General features: G+C 33.4%; 1 pseudogene; it reads right to left on the bottom strand.

Moving 5' to 3' along the window:
* Window positions 1-274: 274 nt before the first annotated feature.
* Window positions 275-1,579, bottom strand: LOC103552252 (alpha-enolase-like; annotated as a pseudogene).
* Window positions 1,580-16,265: the final 14,686 nt, after the last annotated feature.

Here is a 16,265-nt window from a genome sequence, read left to right as displayed (position 1 = left end):
TTCAAGACATTTGGCGAGAAACACAATGATTTGGGTCAATCACATGATTACAGAGCTAGGGTTTCCAACATGGTTCCAGATGGTCAAGCTAGGCTTCTCTAGCTGTTCTAAGGAAGGAGTGAGAGAACATCACAGGGACAAGTGAGGGGAGTTTACCACCAGAGCTCTCAGCAAGTATTGACGGGGATCTTGAACTATCCATGCCAACCTTAGGAGCAGAGGTCTAATCAGCCAACTAGTGACTGAAGGGCTCAGGGGCCTGCCTGCCCAGAGTTTACTTGGCTACAGAGTTTCTGAAGTTTTTACCAGCAAACTTAGCCTTGCTGCCCAGTCGCTCTTCAGTTCTGAGGAGATGGTTATACTTGGCCAAGCACTCAGACTGGCCAGGGGCACCTGTCTTGTTTTGTCCAGTACAATGACCCACCACCAGGTCAGCAATGACAGCATCTTCAGTCTCCCTAGAGCAATGAGACACCCTGACACCCCATTGGGCCAGCTTGCATGCCTGAAGAGACTTGGTCAAAGAGTTGATGTGGTTCGCTTTGAGCAGCAGGCAATTGCACAATTTCTCACCCACAACTTTGAACATCAGCTTCAGATCGGTCACAATGAGATCACTCCCTACCACCTGGATTCCTCTACTGGCAGTAAACGTCTGGTGAACTTCACAAGTCATCTTGTTCCAAAGGGTCTTCAATAGTCACCACTGGGTAATCCTTGGTGAAGGACTTATACAGGTGGATCAGCCTCTCAGGTATGATGTACTTGCTGGGGTAATCAGGCAACTTGAAGTCCAGGTCATACTTCCCTGACCTGAAAACTCAGAGGCAGCCACATCCACGCAAAAACAAACAAACAAACAAACAAACAAAAAAAACCTTACTGGTGTAGCCAGCTATCCCAGTCGCATTTTTCAGCAGCTCCAGGGCTTCTTTATTCTCTAGGAGCAAACCTGCCTTCATCCCCCACACTAGTGGCATCTTTCTCATGTTTCTTATTGATGACATTCTTCAGATCCTGGTAAAACTCCACCCCAATGCGCATGACTTCTCCGAAGTTTATTCCATGAATGGGGAGCATCATGAACTTCTTCATGGCCAGGGTGTTGCCAGCATGAGAATTACCGTTGATCACATTGAAAGCTGGAACTGGCTGGATGACTTCAGAATTATCAGCCAAGTCAGCAATTTGGAAGTACAGGGGCACCCCTTCTCAACAGCTGCTGCCTTGCAGACAGCCAGGGTCACTCTCAGAACAGCATTAGCGCTAAATTTAGATTTATTTTCCATTCCATCCATCTCTAGTTTGTCAACCTTCTGTTGTTCCACACACTCAGTTTCTTGCTAATCAAGGCAGACTCAATAGTTTTATTGACGTGCTCAACAGCGTTTGAGACATCTTTCCCCATGTAGTGTGTCTTATCATTGCTCCAAAACTCTAGGGCCCCATAGACACCAATTGAGGTGCCACTGGGCATAGCAGCTCTGAACAGAACTTTTGAGGTGCAGAGATCAACCTCAACAGTGGGATGTCCATGAGAGTGGAAGATTTCTCTGGCATCGATCTTGAGAACAGACATGGTGAATTTCTGGCTGCCAGATCTGGTCAGTGGGGAAAGAAACAGAGGATGCTGCAGACACAGAGGGCAGCATTACAAAGCTGCAACATCTGGGAGCTCTGAGTCCCCTGAGCTCCTCTCCATGCCCTCTGCCCCACTTCTGACCTGCTCCAGGAGACCTGACAATTTCATTTCAAAATGGCAACTTACAATACAAAGTTGTTTATATCATCATAATATTTATCTACTCCATCAACACATGTAGGATTGTCAATACTCACCCTTAAATAGTACTTTTCATACTTTTTCAAATACTTTGCCAAATATATACTTTATTAACTAGTATTAAAGAGAATAGAATTAATAATTAGTGGGGAGACTTCAAAAATGTAAATTTTTATCCTGTATTTGTAGAACTAAATTCATAATTTACTATTTTCCTACCTAATTTAAAATATTTGACGCAAAATAAGCAAAGGGAAGACTTGGAGAACAGAAAAATATGTAAAGTGATAAGTTAATTAAAACCTCTTATAACAGAATAATACTCTTGGTAAATTCCCATTATTGAATTTAAAACTTGATTATAGATTTAAAATTTTTCCAATTTTGCATGAGTTTTGGGGATAATCACTTTTTATCTTAATATTTCATTTTTAGGAAATGTAAGATCAATATCAATACTTAGTTAAGGAATCACTCACTATAGGTATCACCACCGTGTTTTTGGCCACGTGTATATGTCTTGATCCTATTGTCAGAGCAACTTGCCACTTTTATTGAAAATTATATAGTTAATTGTAAATTAATATTTTTAGTTTCTTACAGATGTAGTTTTTAATCTTATATGTAATAGGTTCCATTGTTAACAACAGTTTGTTCTTATGCGAAAAGATAAAAATTACAGTTTAAATGTTGATCATATATGTATATTTCAATTTCTCTACACAAATTTGCAATTGCTACATAAGAAAAATTGATATGAAAATGTTCGTATGGAAACATTCTCCAAACGAGAAAATTACATTAATTTTTATTTTGAAAATTTCATTTAGCAATATGTGCATTTATCTAACATGATTCACTGTTTTCTTAGGTAGTTCTGTCATATAATAATTTTTGTAGTAAACCCTTGGTAAAGTACAACATGCGCTCTAAAGTGAACAAAATTTAAGTGCATAGATTAATTGTCATAATATCTATCTACTGTCACCACAGATGCCCCCTTTATTCCCAATTCCTGTCACTCTTTCCCAACAGAGGTGAGAATTATCTGATTTCTAACAGAAGACTTTTTCTGTTTTAGACTTTATACATTAATTATGAAGTACTATTTATTTGTATCTAGTTTTCTGTACTCAACAGCATATTTGTGAGATCTATAAGCTGTTATTGAGGATAGTTGCAGTTTTTCATTCTAATTGTCATTATTCCACTGAATAAAGATGCAATTTATTTAATCCATCTAGTGTTTATGACTATTTGGTTGTTTTCAGTTTTTGGATATTTTGAATAGTGCTTCTGCAAACATATTGGTCCATTTTTCAAGTGGGAATGTAAGTACAAATTTTTGTTTGGTATATACCTGTAAACTGATATAGGACTGATTAACTTTAATAGATAATTCCAGAGAGTTTTCAAATGGACTATACCAAATGGCACTCCCACCAGCTTGCATGAGATTCCCAATTCTCCTTCTCCACGCCTGCATGTAATATGTTTTTCTACTTCAACCATTCTAGTGAGTGTTTAATGGTGTCATATTGTGATTTTAATTTCCAGCAAATAAAGTCAAGCAGCCTTTTATATTTACATTGTTTATTTGAAATTCTTAAGGGTCTTTCCACGTCTTTTCCCCATTTTCTAATAATGGGTTGTCACCCTTTATTAATTTATTTATAGGAGTGTTTCATATAATCTGAAATCAGGTCCTTCATTAGATATGTGAATTATAACTACTTTTATCCTTCTATGGTTTGTGTTTTTCTCTGTTAACTTATTTTTGATAAGAAGTATTTCTTGCTGTAATAATCTTTTTGTTTAAGCTTTTTGCAGTTATATCTATGAGAGACATTTTCTATAATTATCCTTTCTTTTATTATTATTCTCTACAGATTTTGGTGTCAAGAATATGTTGCATTATAAAACAAGCTGGGAACTAGTATAATTTTTCATTCTCTGAACAATTTCATGTGAGATTCTTGGAATTTTTTTGTAAATATTTTATTTTTCCTTTTTCTCCCAAAGCCCCCTCCCCACCCCCGTACAGAGTTGTGTATTCCAGTTGTGGGCCCCTCCAGTTGTGGCACGTGAGATGCCTCCCCAGAATGGTCTGATGAGCGGTGCCATATCCTCACCCAGGACTTGAACTGGTGAAACCCTGGGCCGGCGAAGCAGAGTGAAGGAACCTAACCAATTGGCCACGGGGCCAGCCCCTCTTGGAATTCTTTACTTAAATATTTGGAAAAATTCATTATTAAATGTTTCTAATCCTGGAGTGTTCCTTGTAAAAATAGTTTAATCATAGGTCCACTTTCTTTGATAGATTAGGATACATCATATTCTCTATTTTTTCTTTTGTCATTTTGGGAAGTCGTGTTTTTTATGGACTTTGAAAAATTATTAAAATTGTTAAATATATTGAAAGCAATGTGCTTATAATACTCTATTGTTTGCTTATTACTAAGTGTAGGATCTAAGTGATTCCTCTTTTTTTTATTCTGATATTTTTAGTCTTGTTTTCTCTCTTGATAAGTCTTGCCAAGATTCCATTAATGTTATAAATCATTTCAAAGAACCAACTTTTGATTTTGTTGACTTTATGTATTTTAGTCCTTTTCAATTTTATTAGTTTAAGCTTTAAATTTATTATTTCCGTTCTTATATTTTATTTCAGTTTCTCTATAATATATGAAAGAATATATATGAAATAATTTATATAGTATATGACATACAATATGTATAACCTATGAAAGAATGTATATTTATAAATTCTCTGAAGCACTAGTTTAGCTGAATCTCACATTTTATTATGTCTTCTCTCCGTTTTCATTAGTTGAAATTATTCCCAATTTTCCTGTGTGATCTCTTCTTAACCAATGTCTTATTTAAAGTGTATTCCTTCATTTTGAATTAATTGGGTATTTTATTATTTTTATTTTTTCTTGATTTCTAACTTAATTTAATTGCCATGAGAATATCATCTGAATAATTATAATCTCTTAAAATTTATTTAAGCCTTATAAATATTGTTTAGTATTCTGTGTACACATGAAAATAATGAAATCTGTTCTTATTGGATGCAGTGTTTTAAAGAGATCAAGTATGTCCATTAGGCCAAGCATTAGTATTGCCTTATAAATCTTCTATATTCTTACTGATAGTTTGTCTACTTATTCTATCAGCTATTGCTAGAGATAGATCTTACTATTTCATTTTTGGTCTGTCAGTATTTTAAAAATATCATGATGTTGCATGATTTGTGCATAAGGAGTTTATATTTTCAAAACTTCTGAGTGGATTCATCTTTTATTATTATTGTGAGATTTCACCCTTTATCTTTAATATTGATTCTTGCCTTAATAAATTCTTCCTGCAATATTAGTACAGATATAAATCAGCTTTCTTTATCTCAATTTTTCCATTCTTGTTGTCTGTAAATTTTCTCTATTTTTTATATGTAAGATATGTCTCTTGTAAAATAGACATTGACTTTTTTTGTTTTACCCTGTCTGACATTGTCAGTTTTAATTAGAATATTTGTTCCATTTACATAATTGAATGTAATTACTATTTACTTTGATTTCTATCTACCATCTTTTATTATTTTTTGACCTACTTGAGTTTTTGTTCCTTTTCTCTCCTCTTTTGCCTTCTTTTGGATTGATAAAATATTTATTTTTATTATTTCATTTTTCTTCTATTAACTTGTTAGAGATACATTCTTTTTCTTCTTTTAAAAGTTAATCTCGATATTTAGCATGCATCATAGACAAATGAATACATGGTGCATGTAACTAATTTATCACTGTCCAGATAGTTCAAGAACCTTAAAGTTATTTGAATCCATTTACCATTCCTCCACCTTTTTAAAAATCATTATCATGATATTTAATTCTGCATGTATATAACCCCAGATAACACTAGTACTTTCTTTTGGACTGTCAATACTCATTCATATTTGCCTCCTTTCTCTTTATTCATTCCTGTGTTTCTACATTTTCTTTCTCTGACTATCTTCCTTTAATATTTCTTATACTGCAGATTTGCTGGCAATAGCTTATCTTCATTTTTTATTTGCCTGAAATGCTCTTCATTTCGTCTTTGTAAAAATGCTATTTTCACTGAGTATATAATTTTAGTTGGTCATTATTTTCTTTCAGCATATGAAACATGTCACTGCTTTGTTTTCTGGCTCCACTGTTTTTAATAAAAATTTAGGTGTAAATCATATTGTTGCCCCTTTGAAGTTATTTTGTCTTTTTCTTCTTTGAGTATGTTTGAAATTTTCTCTTTATCTTTCGTTTTGAACAGTTCCACCATGATGTGCTGTTTTTCTTTGTTTGTTTTATGCTCCTCTATTTTGCAAATCTTCTTGAATATGCTTTCATTTATCTTGGGCAGATGCTTAGAACTGGAATAGCTAGATAACATGCTAAATTTATATTTTTTAAGACGCTACCAAATGCTTTGCAAAGTGGCTACTCCATTTTACAGTCCACCAGAAATGCATGAGTTCCAGTTTCTCCACATCCTTCTTAGTACTTGTTGTTATCTTTCTTTCTATAATTGCTGCTCTAGTGGATGTGATTTAGTCATTTTGGTTTTGGTTTGAATTTCCCTAAGAACTAGCAAGCTTCAGTCATTTGACTCACATGTAGTTTAATGTTGTCTAAAAACGCTAGTGTTGCTTGAGTTTAGCGATATTCAATCATTTCTTTTGTTCTTTACAATATGTTTTAGAACCTTTATGTATAACTCAAGTTTTCAAAAACTTAAATAGCATCTTTTTAGAATTGTTTCATCATAATAATCTGTTTAACACTTTTTACAACTAATTTTTACAGTTAATTTGGTTAACATATTAAAATTTCATTGTTTCACATAATCAATGAATGTTTTCAATACACAACTAATACCCTGAAAAAAAATTAATGTAAAAATGTTATAGAAAAATGTCAAATAAAGTGACTTCACTCCATGTTGTCCCTGAGCACTTTGTGTATTGTCATTTAGCAATTTATAAAATAGTCTTATCATAGTCCCCTAGAAAGTACACAAAGATATCACTATATATTGTTAAACTGCTTTCTGTGTCTACATTATTTCTGTGATCTACAAATGTAATATAATTATCAAAATTTTTAATTGGTGATCATAGTGGGTTGAATTGTGTCCTCACAAAATTCACGTCTAGCCAGAACCCCAAAATGTTACCTCATTTGGAAATAGGGTCTTTGCAGATGTAATTAAGATGATGTCATGCTGGATTAGAATGGGATCTAAATTCAGTGACTCTTGTCCTTATGAGAAGAGAGGACACATACACAGAGACATGCAGAAGGAAGAAGCCCATGTGATGACAGAGGCAGAGGTTGCAGTAATGCAGTTACAAGCTAAGGAATGCCTAGGGTTGCAGGGGCCACAAGAAGCTAGGAAGAGGAGAGGAAGGATTCTTTCCTGGAGTCATCAGAGGAAGTATGCTGACACCTCCATATTGGATTTCTAGCTTCCAGAACTGTGAGAGAATAAATTCCTGATTTTTTAAGCCACCAAGTTCGGGAAGCTTTGTTTCAGCAGCCCTAGGAAACTAATTAAGCAATATTTCATAAAACAATCCTCAATCATGGTGATTTTTCATAGAATTACTGTTAATGGAAAAAAACAATAGAATCCAAGACAGAACATTCTCTTTGTTATAAGAGAAATTGTATATCTTGATATTACACCTAAACTTATTCACAAAATGGATTATTCATGTGCCTATATTTACGCTTTTCTTCTTTGAGGTCTTACTGTCTAAGAGAGTAATACTTTCACAAAGGGATCTAGCAATAATTCTATTAAAATCAAAAGTTGTGATTTTTCTCTATATTTAATGTTCCTATTATTCATGCTTGGCTTCTTATTTTACTATAAAATAAAAAGAACGTCCTAGACAGAACATGGTAATATAAAGAGATCGAACTTCTGATTGCTTACTCTATTCAGGCAAGCTACTCATTTAAGACTTAAAGCTCTGAATTACATTGTCAATCATATTTTCACAACTTAAACATGAACTTTAACAGCAAACAAACAGAACAACATAAACACCACATGTAATTTTTTTTAAATACCACATTTTATCAGATAATCTTCCCAACAAAGTGTAATATTTTTAAAAGTTCCTATTTTGTCAAAAACATGCTTCACATTTAGAGGTTTTGGCAATCACGGGTCTCATTTTCTTTGCTCCTAATTTATTGACGAGGCTTAGGAAAAAAATGTCTAAATGAAGTTAGTGGCATATAAAGTACAATAATTAATAAGTTAATATAAATGTGTTACATTAAATATATAAATATATATTATTTATATGTAAATATACATATTGTTATTGTATCTCCTAGCTTGGCTATGAATAATAACTGTGCCTGTGAATTTAAGGTATAAATATCCTTAATATGCATGTTTATAGTAAAGGATGTTGTGACACTTGTATCCTTAATATCCTCACAATCTTGAACCTCGATATTCAATCTCTGTATGATAGTCAATGTCTATACTATGATGAGAAATATACCCTTTAAAGAACTTTCTTAAAGAATGTCTTTTCCATTCACTCATTCAAATACTCTAAAGTTTATACTTGGGCTAAGCTGGGTGACTGCATTTTTTAGTTCCTCCCAGAATTCCTCTCACTGAATGTTGTCTAATGGTCATTTCCATGTTTGGATAGCAAAAAAATGTACAAGATCCATTAGTGCATTAACTGATACTTAGGAAATCTGTTCTTTGAGGATTATAGGAGATGTCTTTCTTTAAGAATGCAATACTGATGCATGCATTTTTGTTTGTTTTTTATAATGCAAATCATGTAAATACCATCCTCTTTTCCATTTTGACTCCCGTTGACCTCAGTCATAAACAAGAAGTTCAACTGTAGCTAATATTTAAGGCCTTATGATAAAAATATTTATATTACCTTTCCCTAATCTTGATCTATTTTTATCAAAATATCCTGAGTCCTAAGTGTTTGTAAAATGAATCAGAAAATAAATCGTGAAATGCATAAGAGAACAAATGAATGAAGGATAGTCTTCTCTTCTAAAGTCTCTCACCTTCAAGGCTGTCTGTGTGCTGCTCCTTCCTCAAGGAACCCTTTTTTCCTTCACCTCTGCCAGTCTGAATTCCACCCTATCTTCATTTTGTAGATCACATTCCACTGCCCACATCTAAGTCTTTAAAGATTCTCTCAGGTGGATGAAATTGACCTTTTGAAATCTCATCAGGTTTTCACTACCTAAAAACATTTGTTGTTTTCTTCTTAGAATTATACTTATCTCAGACTTAACCTTAATCTTCCCGATGTCTTGTGTCCTGTTTGAATCATCTGTTGTGTTTTATTCGTGTCAGCAGAGTAACATGATGTTCCATGGAAAGAAGATTTCTATGGTTAAATAAGCCTGGAAAATACTGTATACTGAATCCATATCACATAAAGTTTAAGAATTTTCAGTCTGGATTTTTTTTTCCCTAAGAAAACAGACTGATGAAAATCTCATTGAGATAATAGCACATAACAGCCCTCAGAATGGGAATTTGGCAATATGTGAACAAAACATCTTGATACATTTCTAGAAAACTAAGAGGGATGGGATCAGACTGAATGATAAAACAGAACAGAAAAAGTTTAAGGACTGAAGAGAACTGTGATGGAACTATAAACTGTCTTTCTCCATAATGTTCCAGAAAAGCTCTAAGCCAAGAGCCAACAAATAAGAAGATCAGAACTGAGTCCTAGAAACTAATACAGGTAATTAAATTTAAAGTTATATATGGCACAATAGGTTTGGGCTTGGGTCTCTTTCCCAAATCCTTCATTCTTGTGCACATGGATGGAATGGAGGCTTTGGTAGAAAATGACACCAAAAAAAAAAAAAAAAAAAAAAACACTCAATCTCTCATAACAGGGTGTCAATACTCGCCACCTAATTAACTAAATCAAGAAATGGAGGACCAAGTCTATGTACCTGCAAAGAATCTTACAGACTCCACTCTAGCAGAAAGCAATTTTTAAGCAGAAATTATTTAAGCAGACAGCAATTTCTTGAAGAATCGTAGATATCTCAGAGCATTTTCAGGAGTGCGTGATAGTCAATCTTGGATCTTTCCCAGCTTGGCACAAAGAGGCTGGATTCATTGAATCTAGGAAAGAACTAACCACAGTGCTGGACTTCTCCAGCTCAAACAATAATGCCACGTCCCCTGACCTTCTACACGTGTGACTCTCAGGACTAGTTGCTCCACAGAAGTGCCACACAGCTGCCCTAGAATAACTCAAGCCACTGTATGCTTGCTAAGACAAGTGCATAGCCGTCACCTGGGATTGCTCATTTCTGCGTCCAAATCTAATAAGGAAGCATCTAATTAGTAAACATGTCAGTCCCAAGCCTGCATTCTGGAGGCATGTGAGTCTCAGATATATGGAATGCTAACCATTTAGATATGTTAGTGTAATTCTTTCTTTTTTTTTTTTGTGGTTTAAAACACAGAAATTTATTCTCTCCTAGTTAGAGGCCAGAAGTCCAAAATCAGAGTGTCAGCAGGGCCGGGCTCCCTCCCTCCGAGCGAGGCTCCAGAGGAGGAGCCTGCCTTCTCTGCCTCTTCCATCTTCGGCGGCTCCTGGCTTTCCTACAGACACATCTGACTCTGGCTTTTTTTTTTTTTTAACATTTTTAAAAACTTCTTTAACATTTCTAAAATTTATCATAAAGATGGACATTGAACTGTTCCCTAATTTCTTTTCTCCCAACATTATTGAGATATTATTGACATATAGCATATGTAAGTTTAAGGTGTACAATGTGATGATTTGATATAGGTATACATTGCAAAATGATCACTATAATAACATTAGTTAACAGTTCCACCACCTCACATAATTACCATTTTTTTAGTGTAATTCTAATAGATATGATTATAAATTAATTTCCCAAATGTTTACACTCTTATTTAGGCAATTATATGAAAAATGTTTTCCTCAGTAGAAATTATATTTATCACATTTTATTATACATATATAATAATAATAATGCAGTATTCTAGAGAAGATTTTCTAATGAAAATAATGTATATTCGTTAACATCCTCATACTTACATCTCCTCAAATTAATAATAAAATAATTATAGTTACAATTTCCTGAATACTTATTGATGTAAAGCTTTCTTTCTTTCTTTTTTTTTTTTTTGGCTGAGGAAGATTTGCCCTGAGCTAACATCTGTTGCCAATCTTACTCTTTTTTCTTTATGTGAGCTGCCACCACAGCATGGCCACCAACAGATGAGTTATGTGGTTCCATGCCCAGGAACCGAACACAGGCCACCAAAGTGGAGTAGGCAGAACTTTAACCACTAGGCCATTGGGCTGGCCCAAGCATTTTCTTCTTTACATTTTCCTGTTCAATTCTCACAGCAACTCTCTGATCTAGGCACAATTAGTATCATATTACAAAGACAAAATAGAAACTCTTAAAACTTGGCAGAACATTCATATACTAAACCCAGATAGAAAATGGTAGAACCAGGATTGGAATCTAGCTTTTTCAGTTCCAGTATCCATGATAGCAAATACAAGACTCTTAAATTCAAATATAAAATCATAATGAGATTGCTGAGAATTCAGTATGTATAAGAGGCCTCTCTGACTTGAAAAAAATATTGCTCTCATACAAAAGATCTAAATTGGGGGTGAAATTGTTATCATGAACACATCAAAAATTAAGAATATAGCTCTCTCGTAATAATCAGATTAGCCCATCTAGGGTATTTATCTTTTTTTTGCTTGTTAAATTAGACTTTTAATTAGGTGTGAGCATAAGTTGATGACATGCTGCTTATTCATAAGGCCAGTATCTCAGCTGAATAAACTAAGAGGAATGGAGATAGGATGCAGACACAGCTTGGCCTATCTGGTGAGTCACTTGAGTTGATTGAGTTGATGCTTATCCAGGGATCTAGAAGTCTCATTGAGAGTGCTCATTCTAAGGAAGACAAGAATCAAGGCAAGTAAGTATTGCTTAAGAAAGATAGGGTCAGATGGGAAGTAAAATTTTGAAAATGTTTTTATATTTCAAGTTTTTGCCTGTCCTTCATTTTCCTGAAAGAACTTATGTAAGCAATCTAGGAAAAGGATGTGATAAATGAGAAGAGAAAAAAATAAATAAAATTCTCACTAAATTATCCGTAACAACAGTGCATCAATCACTTTTCTGACGTCCATGGAAAGAATTGCTTGAGAAATAAAAATTTATCCATTTCTGTAGGGCAGCCATACGGGAAACCCAGACCCATCGGGTGAAAGTCTGGAAAGATAAAACTCAGAGATAGCCTAATGGATAGTCAAGCTATGTCATCTTGTTTCAAGCACAGAGAGGAGAATCCAAACTTACCACTTGTTAAATAGAGTAGGCGGCAGTATTGCTGTAGTCAGAGCAAAAGAGAAGGCAACAGTTGACTCTTAATTGTGACATAAAATATTCAGTACTTGAACATTCATGTTCCATGTGACAGTCTTAAAAAGACCATATTTATGAACATACACTGCAAGATTCCTGCATCAATCCAATGAATTTGTTGGAGGTAAGAGACCCTGCAATTGCGTGGGTTAGGGTGGAGTACACCACATTCTTTGTGTTAAGCCTATTGTAACTATATTTTTTAACAGCCAAGCTTGGATATTCTGGAAAACCACAAGTTTCACAACCAACATTTACTTTACATTGCTTTGGCAAATACACTGTAATTTTTAAATACACAATTTCCTTTTCTTCCTTTTAACTACCTCAAAAAGGGATTTTTGGAAAAGGCAGGAATAAATGAAAAAGAACTAGAAAATTTTGGCCAATTCATTTAATCATTAAAAGAGCAGACAAAAAGTCAAAGGAGAAAACAGTAGTTCATAGAAATATAAGTATATTCATTTGAATGCAATTGGATCCACAATGTTAAAAATGCGGACGTCTGATAACTCATAGATGGTCCCCAAATTGAGCATGTCTGTAATATTTAAAACCAACTAATGTTGATAAATGAAAAGAATGGACTTCCCCCATATTAAGAAAATAAAGTTTCTATTATCAAATTCTTTATCTTGTTAATCTCTTCTTAAGCTCTGTGAGTGGCTTTTTTTTTAACATCATCCATTTTTTACATCATCCATTTATTAAATAAGCATTTATTTACTTCTTACAATGCATAAGTTTTGAGCTGGGTGATACTTTCAAAAGAGAATACACAAACCCACTTGCAAGTTTCTCATTATCTTATGTGAGGTGTTACCGTTTCGGCTAAGTGTCCCCCAATAAGCATTATTGTCCACCAATAAGTAATTATATTCCTCTTTTTCCTTTAGTAATAGAAATGAATTTTAATCTAGAACACGTCTGCTTATCTAAAGGAATTCCCTTTTAAAAAAGAGTGCTTTAAAAAAAGATAAGAACACCTTCTTTTTGTCCCCTTGTCCTTTTCTCCCTCCTTCCTAGCTACTAAGGAGATGGGACGCCAAAAGCTGGAATGACAATATATGGGAAGCCACGTTGGAAAGGGCAGCAGAACAATATAGAAGGAGTTCATATCCCACATCCAGTAAAGCTGCTATATTTGCCCCAAACTCTTTACATGAAAGGAAACAAAGTTTTATTATTTTTTATAATTGACTTATATTTGAGTCTTATGACAAATAGATTTGTTTTCTTTGAGTATTTGTGTGAGGAAGATTGGCCCTGAGCTAAAATCCGTTGCCAATCTTCCTCTTGTTGCTTGAGGAAGATTGTCGTTGAGCTAACATCTGTGCCAATCTTCCTCTATTTTATGTGGGACACCGCCACAGCATGGCTTGAGGAGCAGTGCTAGGTCCACTCCCAGAATGTGAACCTGAGAAGGGAAGCATGAGAACTTAACCACTATGCCACCAGGCCTGCCCCAAACAGACTTGTATTTTAACTAACACATGTAGAGATCATATGCCAATAATGCCTAACTTTTTTAAGCCTAAACGTGTTTGTAATAAATATTTTGTAATTTTTACTTAATACTCTGAAACTAAATTCATAGATAATGTACCAACACAAAATTTAAAAAATATATGTCTAACTATAATGTAAGAATAATAACAAGAAAAGTCATTTATTTTTTAAAAATGCACTTCAAAATGTAAAATTTGCGCAAGCCTATATTAGAAGAAAAAACGCAGTGGTTCAGTGCTTATATCTAAGCATAATAATTTAAGACTAGCAGGGTTGTTCCATGTAAGACGGACAGAAAGGAAGGAAGGAAGAGAGGAACAAAGGAGGGATGGAATGAGGGCAGGGGTATAAGCGAACCTAAAATTGAGACTTGTGTGAGGATAAGTAACGAAACACTGGACTGTTTTTATATAATAAAAGAAAGAAAGAAAATAATGGAAGTAGGGTAACATACACAGACAAATTACAAACATGCGAATTGGAGCAAATGTGGAAATATTACAATCTAGATCAGGTGGCCCATATTTCAATGTGCAGTATGACGTGGGGATGGAGTCACAGAAAATAAGCTTTAAACTCCTCTGACATCTTCAGTCTCTAGTACTTAAACACAACAACAAAAACTCTTAAAGACTCCATCATGACAAAGACGGGAGCAAAAATTAAAGTTAAAATCAATGAAACAAAAAGCTATGAGGCACATACCTGGTGTCAGTATCAGATTATATTTGGAACACAAGGAAAATGAAAAATAATAAACAATTTCAATATGAAATTTACATAACACAGATTTATCATTTTTGGACAAAAACAAAAGATATGTAGGATGAAATGGAATTAAGTATTTTAAAACAAATTCTATTAATGAATATCAGTATGATCACAACTTTCTATGTCTGCTAACTTAACATTATTCAAATTTTCTTAAAAAATAATTTTGTTGACAATCATCTCAAATTTCTTATGTATTTGCAATTAGTTTTGTTATACTAAAACTAGACTATCAACATAAGATTATTTTCAAATAAATATGTACCTGCAAATGCATATGTAATTTATATGTATATGTAATTCTTTTCAAAGAAGTGAGCATGACAGTCTTAAGTGGATCCAAAAGATTTTATAACTCAACTCATTATATCATTCTTATGCCTCAAAGTCATTTTCTAGATCAATTAATTCTTCCTTCAAATTCTTAGTTAACACATTTAACATTCACCTCAGATAAATTAATCACTCAGTTTGATATTGCAAGTTGATGCTGACTTAGAATCATAATTGCATTTTTAATAGCAACCAAATAACAGCAATATGTTTTAAAATCATTTTGTTTAAATCCATCCTCATCGAATTTCAACCAACATGGGAAACTAAAAATTCTCATGAGTAAGGCTATTTCTATATTATGTAGAGTTTTTGGGAATTCCTTGATCTTTCTCTACACTTTTGTGAAATATACCTCATTTCCATGTAACTTAAGAAGGACTTCTTTTAGTTTTGCAAATATATCTGAAAAATTTATCATACCATGTGCTATACTCTAATTTCAATTTTTGATTTTTCACTGAATAAAAAGTCTACGATGAAACAGTGAAAAAATATTTAAAAACAAATTTATTTGAAGGATCATTGCAGTTAAATGTGCCAAACAAAAGTTTACCAAACAACATATCATTCCAGAAATTACTGTATGTTTACATTGATTATTATTATACATTATACATTAATAGCTCAGTAACTTCATTCATTTTTGAAGTCTTTTTCAAAGTCGTTGGCAACTAAGTGCTGTTGATGAATAATGCAATAAATTGCTAAAACACCTGGCGTTTCTTTTTTAAGTTGGCTGTAAACTTGTGTTACCCACTAACCTGAGTTAGTGTTCCATCTGTTGTACAAGCAATGTCATTGGAAAAGGGAATGTTTTTCCTGTGAACTAATTTTGAAGGTTTCAGATATTGACAAGCTCTGTGCATTATAGCCTGTTATTCTAAATGACATCTCCTCTATTATTTTTTCATTCCTTCTGAATTGTGCATATGGCAACTTCAGTTTATTATATATCTTATTTTCTTTCACCTTCTCATTGATTCATTTAAAAACAGTATCTTTGCTCAATGTAAAGGAATAAATTCTTACATTTGTTCTTCCTTTTATCATAATAAAAATAACTTCACATATAGCTAGTAAGATTAATTCCTCTCTAATGGATAATTCACCATATTTTTTATTATTTGTACTTTACGTAAGAAAGAAAAGAAGGATTGATTGCTCTGGATTTAAGAGTTTTTAAACATCCCAATGACAGCAAAATACTTTTCAATAATTTCTTTAAATTTCAGAATTATGTGGCTATTTTGTGTCTCTTTTTAAAATTTGCATTTATTCACATTTGTTGCTTAATTAGGAAAAAAAATGTTAGTAGATTAGATATATCCATGATACTCATTTTGAGATAAAGTGATAAAACCAAACAACAAAAA

Source organism: Equus przewalskii, chromosome 2 (assembly GCF_037783145.1).
Source record: "Equus przewalskii isolate Varuska chromosome 2, EquPr2, whole genome shotgun sequence".
Lineage (NCBI taxonomy): Eukaryota > Metazoa > Chordata > Mammalia > Perissodactyla > Equidae > Equus > Equus przewalskii.
This window is presented reverse-complemented; position numbering and strand designations above follow the sequence as displayed.